A 13,052-nucleotide genomic window follows, 5' to 3' on the forward strand; every position below is an offset into this window, starting at 1 on the left:
TTAAAATTCTTTATTACTACTTTTTTGCCATTTTAATTACTATGTGTTTTGGTGTGGACCTCCTTGGGCTGATTTTGTTTGGGGATCTCTGTGCCTCCTGGGTATCTTTTTCTTTCTTCAGATTAGGGAAGTTTTCACCTAATTCTTCAAATAAATTTTATTCCCCCTTTTCTTTCTCTTCCTCTTCTGGGATCCCTATAATGCAAATGTTATTGCACTTGATGGAGTCACTGAGTTCCCTAAGTCTATTCTCATTTCGCAGAATTTTTTTCTTTCACCTGCTCAGCTTGATTACTTTCCATTACTCTGTCCTCCAGTTGCTAATTTTTTTTAAAAGATTTATTTGACAGAGAAGACCACAAGAAAGGGAACACAATTAGGGAGAGTGTGAGAGGGAGAAGCAGGCTTCCTGCCGAGCAGAGAGCCTGATGTGGAGCTCGATCCCAGGATCCTGGATCATGACCTGAGCCGAAGGCAGACGCTTAACGATTGAGCTACTCAGGCGCCCCTCCAGTTACTAATTTCTTCTGCTTCCTGTAACCTATTTATTCCATCTGGTAAATTTTTAAATTTTATTTATTGTGTTGTCTTTGGTTCCTTTTTGTTTTCTACCTCTTTTTAAGGGTCTCAGTGATGTCCTCCTCTCTTTTCTCAAGTCGTGTGTATCTTTATGATCATTACTTTAATTCTCTATCAGGACATATTATTTATATCTGTTTCACTTAGATCTCTTGCTGTGGTTTTGTCCTGTTCACTTGTGACATATCCCTGTCTCCTCATTTTGTCTAACTCTGTGTCTCTTTCTGCATGTTAGGAAAGCCCACTATTGTCTCCTGCTCTTGAAAGTGGTGGGTGTGGGGCGCCTGGGTGGCTCAGTCATTAAGCATCTGCCTTCAGCTCAGGTCATGATCCCACGGTCCTGGGATCGAGCCCTGCATCGGGCTCCCTGCTCGGCGGGAAGCCTGCTTCTCCCTCTCCCACTCCCCCCTGCTTGTGTTCCCTCTCTTGCTGTCTCTGTCAAAAAATAAAATCTTTGAAAAAGAAAGTGGTGGGGTGGGATGTGCACTTTTAACAAGGTGGTGCTTTTCTTGTTCCGCAGGGGACATGAAGCCATCACTGAGACTAGGGCATCTAGGGCTGCTGCACAAAGCAGGGGAAGGGCAGGCAGTTTCAGCAAGGTACGTGCATCCTCCACAGGAGGTAACCAGCTACTGCAGCTGCCTGGACTGAAGCCCCACAAAAAGCACAGTTGGAGACACTGGCTTGGCAAAGTTTGCACTGGTCTTCTGGGGGTGGGGACCCACAGTGCTGGGACTGAGGCAGGCTCAGCGGGAGGGGGTGGGGCACAGTGTAAACAAATTAGGTGGTAAATGCCTGCACCACACTGCTTTCTGCAGGTGACCATATATTTATGCGGGGAGCAGGGGAGGGAAATGATGCCTGCCATCTCTCCTTTGCTCTTGCAGGAATCTCCCAGTGAAATCTGTCCCTCTAGGACACACTCTGTGATTAATAAATAGCTCCCCCTCCCATATGCCCCAGGCATTTTTCAAACTGCCACTTCTGTACTGTATCTCTATGGGCTGTTTGTTAGGCTCTTTCTTTAATGGCAGTGACTCTGTTTCCTAGTGCCCTCTGGGCTCTCCCAGAGCCAAGCCTGCTGATTTTTGAAGTTCCAGGCTTTAAGTACTGAACTTACAAAATTTGACCTATCTGGTTTTCAAAGCCAAATGCTATGAGGATTCATCTATCCTGTGTAGGCTCCTTGGTGTGATAATCTTTTTCCTTCCCCTCTCTGCACCTGCGGCTCCCTCCCTCCCGCTGATGGCCCACAAGTATTTTTAGCTCCCCACTGTATCTCCATTCTTCCCTTTTCGATGGTATTGGAAGTTTAGTTGTGGAGTTTGTTCTGCCATTCTTGTTGTTTTCTGGGTTACTTACAGTGATGTGAGTGTTATGTAGTTGTATCCATGGATGAGGTGAACTTAAGGTCCTCCTATTTCATTATCTTCCTTGGAAGTCCCTTAGTTGGTGTGTTTTGCCTTGAATCCTGCTTTTTCAGATATTAATGTTGTTCATCTGTTCTTACAGTTAGCATTTGCCTGGTATTTGTCTCTTGCAAGCTGAATATGGCTGGATTTTTTTTTAACCCAATCCTGGAGTTTCTAAGACTCTAAGGGGAATTTAGCCTGTTTACATTTACTGTAATAATACATTAGGTCTGATTCCTGACATTTTATGCATTCTAATTCTTTACTGCCTTCCCTTATTTGGGAGTTCTAAATGAATTCTTATTTCTTTCCTTTTTCCCTCCGTTATTTTTATCCTTCAATTAATTACCCTCCAGATTGTACCATGTTTAAAAGTTATATTTTTCTATCGGTGGCAAGTGTTAGTTATTTATAACTTCCACTCTCCAGAACAATACAAGGCCATTAGCAAACTTTCACTTAGCTTTCACACACCCTCTCCCCAGGTCTTGTGTTTTGTTGAAACCATATATAATTGTTAATTTTTTACATTGTACCTTTTCTCAGAGATTAAAGTGGCCTTAATTTTTTGGAGCCCTTTCTTTCCATAATTTCTTAAATCCCACGTTTTTTGCTTGAATCTGTTTTTCACTTGCAGACAAGCTTTTTGAATCTCTGCATGTTTGTAAAGGTATTTATAGTCACCCCAGTCTTGAATATTAGTGTGGCTGAGACCTCTAGATTCAAAATCATTTTCCCTGAGAATGTTTTAGCCATTGTGTCTTTGTTTTGAGCTCCTGATTTTGGTTCTTCCAATCTGATACATTCATTTAGTAATTTTCTCTTATTCTTATTTAACCTGTTTTTTCTCTCCCCCCCCCCCCGAAAACATTTAGAACTTTTTTTTTTGTTTCTCCTTGGAATTTTGAAGTTTTATCAGAATATATCTAGGTATGCTTTTTTTTTCCCCCAGAAATTAGGTTTGGCCAGTCATTGAGCCTGGTCATCCTCTGAATCCTTCAGCTCAGAGAAGTTTCCCTTTATTATTTTTATGGATTTTGTTGAGTGAAAAGGAGGAAAAGCTTTTATGTTTTCATTATTCATTTCTACTTTTTATGTTTCATGTTTTCCCTTTTCATGAGGTTTTATTTTGATTGATTTTGGTCATCTTTGTTTTGAGAGTATCTCCCTTTTGCACATGTAAGGGAATCATCAGTTGAGGTTTAGAATTTTTGACTATAGTCTTTTCCCCTCAGGACACTGCAGACCTTGTACCATTATCTTCTGCCAATCTTATTCTCTTTTCAAGGGAGTAACTTGTTTTATTTTGTTTAATGTTTATATGCTTTTGTTTTCTTGACCCTTGAAATTCAGAAGTTTCATCCAGATATGTGTATGTTAGTTTATCTTTTCTTTTCCCCAATAATCCTACATGGTACTGGGGGGATATTTTCAATCTAAAGAATCAAATTCTCTTTCAGATTAAGTACATTTTCTTTAATTCTTCTGTTTGCTCCTTCGGATCTCTTATACATATATAAGATCTTCTAGATCTATCCTTCACAACTTAATATTTTTTCATAATTTCACTTTTTTAATCCTTTCCCTCTGAGTCCTGGTAGAATTCTTCAAGTTGGTCTTTTAATTGACTATAGTTTTCCACATTCTCTAGTCTGATATCCTATTGTTTGCAGCCTTGATTGAGAGTTTTAATTTGATAATATTTTTCGTCGTTGTAAACATTTTCTTGTTCTCAAAGAATCCTGTTTTCCCCACAGGCAAGAAACCTTACGACTGTGCTGTGTGTGGGAAGAGCTTCAGTCGGAGCACAGATCTTCGCTATCATCAGAGAATTCACACTGGAGAGAAACCTTTCATATGTGATACATGTGGCAAAGCCTTTAGTTATAACACAAACCTTCATGTTCATCAGAGAGTCCACACAGGAGAGCAACCTTTTAAATGTGAGTGTGGCAAGGGCTTCAATCAGAGCTCCAATCTTCGCATCCATCAGAGAGTCCACACTGGAGAAAAACCCTTCATATGTGATACATGTGGCAAAGGCTTCAGTTATAGCACAAACCTTCGTGTTCATCAGAGAGTTCACACAGGAGAAAAACCTTTTAAGTGTGGGGAGTGTGGCAAGGGCTTCCATCAGAGCTCCAATCTTTGCATCCATAAGAGAGTCCACACCGGAGAGAAACTCTACAAATGTGGTAAGTGTGGTAAGGGCTTCAGTCAGAACACAGATCTCCAAGTGCATCGGAGACTCCACACGAGAGAAACTGTTTAAATGTGAAACTCTGAAAACATAGACTTACTGCTTGTCTGAAAGTCCACACAGGAAAGAAACGCTACAAGTGTGTGTGGTAAGTGCTTCTTCAGTCAGAGCATAGATCTCCAAGTTTACCGAAGAATTCACACAGAGAAACCATTAAATATGATAGATGTAGTAAGGGTTCAGTTACAACATGAACCTTCATGTTCATGAGACGACAGGGTCTCACAAGGGTAGAAACCTTGTGTAGATGAGAAGTGAGCTCAGGTCTTCACATTCATCAGATCCCTTGTGGGAGAAATACCCTACACATGTGGTCACAACTTCGGCTAGAGTGCATCTCTCCCCCTTTACCAGAGAGTCTTTTTCTCTGACAACTCTGTGAGCTCCATGAAGAGTCCAGCTATGCATGCTTTGCTCTCCATTTTGTCCCCAACCCCTGGCACACTGCCTGGTACAAGTAGCCATTCACAAAGTATTTGTTGAATGCAAATCCACATGGAGAGAACTCCTGTGTGATGTGTGGTGAAGACTTCAAAGTCCACACATTGAAACCTTTTTAAAAATGTTGCATGGTAAATATTTCAGTCAGATCATGGTTTTCATCATTAGTTATTCCCTGTAAGAGAGAAGTCCTGTTAACCTGATGAATATACTGATGGACTTGAGATAAATATTCAAGTTAAATCAGTGTAGTAAATTTAAAAATATATACCTTCAACATAAGAATTCTCATCCCTAACCTCTCAATTATAAAAATACATGTTTTAACATAGGAGTTGACAAAAGTATCTGTTGTATTATTCAGGAAAAAATCCTGTGAAATGACATTATGTGTCAGGCTCTGCACTATCTCCACATAAGGTTGATTCCATCTCAAAGAGGCTTATGTTAGACATACCCAATGAGTTACCCAGCACCAATGACAAATACGGTCTTCCTCCTGGGAAAGACACCCCTTACCTGGCCAAAGGCCCTTCAGGGTTGAAAGCCTCCTGGCCCTAATTGGGCATCTCCCCATCCATCATGTCTCCAGGCTGCTGGATGCTTTGCAGCATGGATTGTAGAAATATCCAGGTAAGGCAACTTCAGGGTATATGTCTCTAGAAGGGACAGCTAAAGAAAGGGGCTGCAGCAGGGTTTGTGGACAGGAGTTAGAGAGGAAAACAAGTCTGAAAGGGAATGATTAGAGGGAAAAGGAAGAAAACAGTGCCGAGGAAGGAGGTTGTGGGATAGTGGGGGAGGAAAGCCCAGAGGCTTCTCCAAAGTCTCTAGCAAGTATGGTGACCCCCAATACAGGGCTGTCCCTGGAAGTCTGAGCTGAGCAGAGAGTGGTCTGTAGTGGGTAGATCTGGACCCCATAGGCATTAGGACCAGTTGGGACCAGAGGTGGAAGAGCTGCTGTGAGGGGCCTTGGAAGGCAACTCCATGCCCCAATTTCCTCAGGTGGCCCAAATCAGGCATGGCAGGACCATTATTCCCCAATGGGAGGAAGGATCATATAGGAAGGCAGCAATAAGGCTGATTCCTTTCAGGAGGCATAAATTAATTAGACAGAGCCTGGCAATGAAGAGGGAAGACCTGGGCCAATGGAGGTTAGGAAGGTCAAGGACCCAGTTTCATCACTAAATGTGGGTAGGGAAGAGAGATGCTTTGTCCAAATCCTTCACCTAGGAGCAGTATGTTCTATGTGCCCCCTAAGCAGCCATTTCAAGGGTAAGGATATCTACAATTAGAAAGGCTCTGGGGCTCTAGGAGGACTGTCAGCTGAGCAGTCCAGAGACCATCGGCTCACGTTAGGAGAAGGGGTTGATATGCTGGAGGGCTTTAATGGCAACTGGCATAGGAGAGGCACTCAAATATCACTGAAGGTATTAATAAAATTCTAATAACTCACATTTTATATTAGTTTCTTTTCCTTCATCCTCTTCGTTTTTCCTTTTTTGTTTTTAGATTAAAAAATATTTTATGTATAAAATATATCAGGCATACAGAAAAGTTCAGAAAATATAACGACTAAAATAGTATGTTAAAATTTTTGCCATATTAGCATCAAATTTTTTTTTTTTAGCAAGGAAAAAACAGATTTAAGTAAAGCTTCATGCTATGTCACTTTGTTCAGAGGTATCAATTATGCTTAAATCACTGTATTATTTCTGTGTATGTTTTGAGTTTTTTTATTACATATCCATGGTATCTTAAATTTTTACAGATAATATATTTGCAATTTGCTTCATGCCCCAAACATTACATTTTTGGTATTTTTATGCTGATGTTTTAGAACTAGTTAACGAATTTCAGCTTGTCATCTTCTATCAGATAATCATTTCAAAAGATTATTTGTATATCTCTGTGCCCATAACACATTTTCAAGCTTTTATAGAAATTGTCCTATTTAAAGACCTTATAGAATCAACTTGTCAAAGTCTGTGAAAAATTTGTTGGATCATGATTTTTGGGGTTTTGTTTCTTTTTCTTCCATTCCTTCCATTGGATTATGTTTTCTTTATTCTCTATTTTCCTCTACAAGATCAGTAAATTTTATCTTTTTGTTTTAACATTGGTTAACATTCATTACTTAATAAAGTCTGCATCATGCCTGTCCTTAACAGAGTAGAACACTAACTGTGCTTCTCCTTCTCCCATGTTATGTTATGGTTGTGTATAGTTTTAATTTCATCATGTTTTTAACACATCCCCAGATTTGTTGTCATTATTTTGTTGTAAGTAGACAATGCAAGTTTGGATTAACCTGCACATTTGCCAGTTTTTTACCACTGGTTCTTATATTTCCTCCTTCCTCGTGAATTCCATTTCTCAGCCTCCCAGAGCAGAGGCAACTTGTGCAGTGGTCAAAAGAACCAACTCTGCAGCCAGATGGCCTGGGTTTGATATGTGGCTCTGTTGTTGAGATTTAGCTCTGTGACCTTGAGATTACTGAATTTCTTTGTGCCTCAATTTCTGTATCTGTAAAGTAGGGATGATAATAGTATCTACTTCATGGGGTTGTTATAGGGATCAGATGAATTAATATTTGTAGAATGGTTAAAATAGTGCCTGGCTTGTAGCAAGCCTTATAAAAGAGTTCCTTATATAAATAAATTAATATCTCAGATTTTTCTAATTTTTCAGCAAGAGTGTCTGTGAGTAGTAAGTTCTTTATTTCTCCCTTACTCTTGAATTATGGCTTAGCTAGGTATAGAATTCTAAATTGACATTTATTTTTACTCAGCAGTTCTGAGCCTCTGGTGCTACTTTTTAAAGTCTGTAATTAGCCAATTTATTGTTCCCTTTGAGACAGTGTGTCTTCTCTCTGGTTGATGTTCAGATTACCTCTTTATCTTTAAAAAGGTTTGGCAAAATCCTAAAAAGTAGGAAAGTGTTGTGCTATTTTATGAAATGTATCTAAGTGTGAGTTAACTTATATTTTTTTCTAATCAGGACATGTTATGCTTCTACATACTATTTTCTATTCTTTATTCTTTGTGTACTTCTGTTAGATTTGTCATTTTTCTAGCTTTTTGAGTTACATGTTTAGAACTTATATTTAGCCTTTTCTTATTTTCTAATAATATTTTCTGTATTTCGTGAATTAAATTTCCTGTGAATACTTTGGCAGCATCCTTTCCAGAACACAGTTTGGCAATCTATATCAAAGTCCTTTAAAATGTTCATACCGTGTGGCTCAAATGTCACATCTAGGAATCTATATTAAGGACATAATCAGTTGAATTATATATAAACGATATACATTACCATGCTATTTCTACTATTTTCAAAAAGGAAAGGATTACTTTACAGAGATTATTTTTCTAAATCATAATATATTTATACAATGCAGTATTCTTCAGCAAGAAAATATTTGGGGTCATTTTTAATGACTTAGGAAAATGTACACAATATAGTAAAGACAAATAGAGGGAAAAACTTAAAAAAAAATACACTAATGTATTAACAGTGTAAATGGATGCTATTTATTTTCTACTCTGTGCTTCCTAGTCCCTACCAAAAGAAGTATTGCTTCTTCTAATTACAAAATGATATATGTCTGTTGTAAAATATCACAATATTATGAAGCAAAAGTAAGTGTAAATGGTTTATTGTGGAGTGTCAACTCAGTGGGGTATAGGTATATAAGATCATGAAATGGTGTGACTTTTTTTTTCTAGTCACTTCCTTCATCCATATTCTGTTGAATTCCCCTAATTGAGTGATCGAATGAATTAATGAATATTGAGTGGGAAAGAGAGCCCCTGAGGGAGGGAGAGCTTTAAGAAAGAGAAGACCTTCTCCCTCACCAGTTCCCTAAGAGTACAAACTGGGTAAAAGATTACAAACTGGTAAAAATATTTGCAACCCATATCATAGAGATTCACCTCCCTATTCATAAAGAGCTCTTAGAAATCAAGCAAAGCACACACACACAAAAATGTGAAGAGACTGTTCAGAGGTAATATAAATGGCCCTTAAATGTATGGAGAGGTATCAAATTTTCTCATATGAGAAATGCAAATCAAAACCATATCGAGATACCATTTCTCACTTAACAGATTAGCAAAAAACAGAAAAGTTAAAAAATTCATTCTTAATAAGGTATTGAGAAACAGGCATTCTCATAAATTGCTGTGGGGATTACAAAATAGAACTCCTATGGAGAAGAATTTGACAGTATCTACCAAAACTAGAGATACATTCGCTTTTTGACCCAAATATCCCATTTCTGAGAATCTGTCCTACAGACACATGTGCATGTGTGCCTTAAATATCTGGCATTGTTTCCAATAGTAAAAAAAATGGAAAACAACACAAATGTCCCATCAATAGAGGACTGATTTAATAGACTGTACATCTATAGCAGAATGGTGTGCAGCTGTAATGAAAAAAATTCTTATTGAAACAGAAAGATCTCCAAGATGTATTATTAAATACAAGGTAGAGAGGGGCACCTGGGTGGCTCAGTCGTTAAGCATCTGCCTTTGGCTCAAGTCATGATGCCAGGCTCCCTGCTCTGCAGGAAGCCTGCTTCTCCCTCTCCCACTCCGCCTGCTTGTGTTCCCTCTCTGGCTGTCTTTCTCTCTGTCAAATAAATAAAAATCTTAAAAAAAAAAAAAAGGTAGAGAACAATGTGTATGTATGCCTGTATATATAAATATATAAAAATATATTGTATAAAATATATAATACATTTTATTAAAAAGAATGAAAATATATATCCATATTTGCTTATATTTGCATAATGTCACACTGGAAGGATAAACAAGGGACTAATGAAATGGTTGTCTGGGAGAACAGGGCTCAGAGAGGGTTTTCTGTTTTTTCTATTTTTTAAATATAGTTTTTATTTGAACATGCTATTTTTAAAACAATGCTCAATGCAAGCCAAGGGCTTTTAGCATTTATTATTATATTGGCTTCCCTATTTTATGTTATTTTTAATAAATATTTTAATGCAGAATTTTTGCTTTTATGGGTTTGAGTTTTTGTTTTATTTTAATCAGGATTTGTTATTATGGTTTTGTAGTCTTAAAAGTGGGGTAATTCATTTAAGTAACTGAGAAAAACAAAAGCAAAATATACTCAAATGCAAGCAGAAGGAAATAAAGGGCAGAGATCAATGAAATTGAAAACAGAAAAAGAAAATATATGCAATTGATGAATTAGTGAACTTTATATCTGAAACTAATGATGTACTATGTTAGCTAATAGAATTTAAATTCAAAAAGAAAATAAACCAAAAGTTGATTCTTTTTAAAAAAAAGTTGATAAGTGTCTAGCCTGACCAAGAAAAAAAAAAAAAGACAAATTATTGACAAGAAAGACTATTCTCCCTACAAACATTAAAATAAGGAACTACTCTGAACAACTCTACACATACATGCAACAACTTAAATGAAATGGACCAGTTTCTTGAAAGACACAAATTACCAAAACTCATTCAAGAGAAATAAAGTGAACTATACCTATTAAAGAAACCTAATTCATGGATTCCAAAAAAGAAAACTCCAGGTGCAGATGATTTCACTAGTGAATTCTATCAAATGTAGAAGGAATAATTAACAATTCTTCAAAATCTCTTCCAGAAGATAAAGAGGCAATACTTCCTTACTCATTTTATAAAGCTAAGAGTACCTTCATATCAAAACTAGACAAAGAATACAAAAGAACTGCATACCAATATCCCCCATTAAAATAAATGCAAAAATTCCTCAATATTAGCAAATCAAATTTGATATGTAAAAAGATAACGCAAAACAAATGTTATTTATCCCAGGAATGCAAGACTGGTTCCACACTTGAAAAGCAATGTAATTCTCCACATTAACAGACTGAACAACAACAACAGAAAACCCAACATGATTATATCAATAGGTGCAGAAAAAGCATTTGACAAAATTTAACATTCATAATAAAAATTCAGCAGATGCAGAATAGAAGGGAACTTCTTCAGTCTGGTAAAGATCATCTGCAAAATACTACAGCTAACATTATACTTAATAGTGAAAGATGGAATGCTTTCCTCCTAAGATTGGAAACTAAGGCAAAAATATCTACTATTGCTACTATTGAATATTGCTCTGGAAGCCTTAGCAAATGCAACAAGGCGAGCAAAAAATAAAAGCCATTCTGGTTGAAAAGGAAGAAGTAAAACTGTTCACAGCTGATATGATGGTCTCTGTAGAAAAGCCCAAGGAACCTAAAAACTCCTGGAACTGATTGGTTTAACAAGGTTGCAGGATACAAGTAATATACAAAATCCATGGTCTTTCTATACATTACCAATGAACAAGTAGAAACTGAAAAGTTTTAAACTACCATTCGTAAAAGCTCCAAAAGAGAAAGAGAAATACTTATGCAACAAAATATGTGTAGGCTCTACATGCTAAAAAAAATAGAGTACTAATGAAAGAGGTGAAAAAAAAATGAGACCTATCATGTTCACAGATGGGAAGACTTGATATAATTAAGATGTCAGTTCTTCCCAAACTAATCTACAGATTTAATGCAATCCCAAACAAAAACCTGTATAGGAAGGTGAAGGGGACTAGATAGGCAAGATGATTTTTGAAGAAAAAAAAAAAAGCTGAAGGACTTGTATATGATTTTAAGACATATAAATCTATAGTAGTTGAGACAGTGTAATATGGGCAAAAGGATGATGTAGAATGGAACAGAACAGAAAATCCAGAAATAGACACACAAATATGATCAACTGATTTTTGACAAAGGTACAATAGTAATTCTATAGAGAAAGGACAGTCTTCAACACAAGGTACTAGAACTGGACATCTTTGTGCAAAAATATGAACCTTGATCTACACTTTATACACAAAAATTAAAATGGATCACAGTAAAACCACAGTGAGGTACCACTTTACATCCACTAGCCTGGGCAATAAAAAGACTAACAAGTGATAGTGGTTGGAACTCTCATAAATTAGTGGTGAAAAGTCAAATGGTGCAACCACTTTAGACCAGAGTAGCAGTTCTTCAAAAAGTTAAATGGAGTTACTAAAAGACCCAGCAATTCCACTCCAAGGTATGTCCAAGAGAAATGAAAATATTTGTGTGCAAGTTTTTGTGTGGACATATGTTCATAGGAGCAGCATAATAGCTAGATTGTTGAAACAAGCAAAATGTCCAACTGATGAATGGATAAAATATAGAGCATTTATACAATGGAATATTATTCAGCTATAAAAAGAATGAAGTACTGATACATGTTACAACATGGATGGACCTTTAAAATATGCTAAGTCAGTCACAAAAGGTCACATATTATATGATTCCAATTATATGAAATCCTTAGAACAGGCAAATTTATAGAGACAAAGTAGATTAGTGGTTGCTAGGGCTAAAGATGGGAAGTGGAGAAGGGGACTGATTGCTAATGGGCATGGAGCTTATTGTGGGGATGCAAATGTTCCAAAAATAGATTATGGAAATGATTACACAACTCTAAATATGCTAAATTAAAATTAAAAAACATTCATTTAATGTTAAATGGGTGAGTGGTATGGTATGTAAATTATGCCTTAATAAAGCTATTTTTAAATAGATCAGAGACCTGGGGCACCTTCGTGGCTCAACTGGTTAAGTGTCTGACTCTTGGTTTTGGCTCAGGCTGTGATCTCAGGGTTTTGGAATTGAGCCCACATTGGTCTCTATGCTCAGCACAGAGTCTGCTTGAGATTCTCTTCCTTACCCTCTACCCCTCTCTGCACGCAAATGCTTGTGCTCGCTCTCTCAAATAAATAAATAAATAAATAAATAAATAAATAAATAAATAAATAAATAAATAAAATCTTTTGAAAAATGGATCAGAGACCTAAGTGTAAAGCATAAGATTATAAAACCCTTAGAAGATGACATAGGAGAAAAATTTCATGACTTTTAGTTAAGCAGTGTTCTTAGATATGATACCAAATGCATAATCTATGCATTTAAAAACTTGATTTCATCAAAATTTAAAACTTTTGCACTGTGAAGGACACTGTTAAGAGAATAAAAAGACAAATCACAAACTGGGAGAAAACATCTGTATGACACATAACAAAGGAATATATACAGAAGATATCTTTTAAAAACTTCCTAAAACTCAACCAAAAAACTCAAAAAAAAAAGAATATGAATGGACAGTTCACCAGAGAATATACAAATGGTAAATAAGCACCTAAAAAGATGCTCAACATTATTAGTCCTTAGGGAAATGCCAACTAAAACCACGAGGTATTATTACATAGTGTATTAGTTATCTATTGCTCTAACAAATTATCCCCAAATCTAGCATCTTAAAACAATGTACA

General features: G+C 36.7%; 1 long non-coding RNA gene across 1 annotated transcript in view; it reads left to right on the plus strand.

Annotated features, from left to right (window-relative positions):
* The window catches only part of LOC113935571, a 44,133-nt gene extending 40,298 nt beyond the window's left edge, over positions 1–3,835 (plus strand). Inside the window, exon 3 of the long non-coding RNA XR_003524072.1 lies at positions 3,749–3,835. This is a non-coding gene — a long non-coding RNA (uncharacterized LOC113935571). The remainder of the gene's footprint in view (positions 1–3,748) is intronic.
* Positions 3,836–13,052: the final 9,217 nt, after the last annotated feature.

Source organism: Zalophus californianus, chromosome 4 (genome assembly GCF_009762305.2).
Source record: "Zalophus californianus isolate mZalCal1 chromosome 4, mZalCal1.pri.v2, whole genome shotgun sequence".
NCBI classification, from domain to species: domain Eukaryota; kingdom Metazoa; phylum Chordata; class Mammalia; order Carnivora; family Otariidae; genus Zalophus; species Zalophus californianus.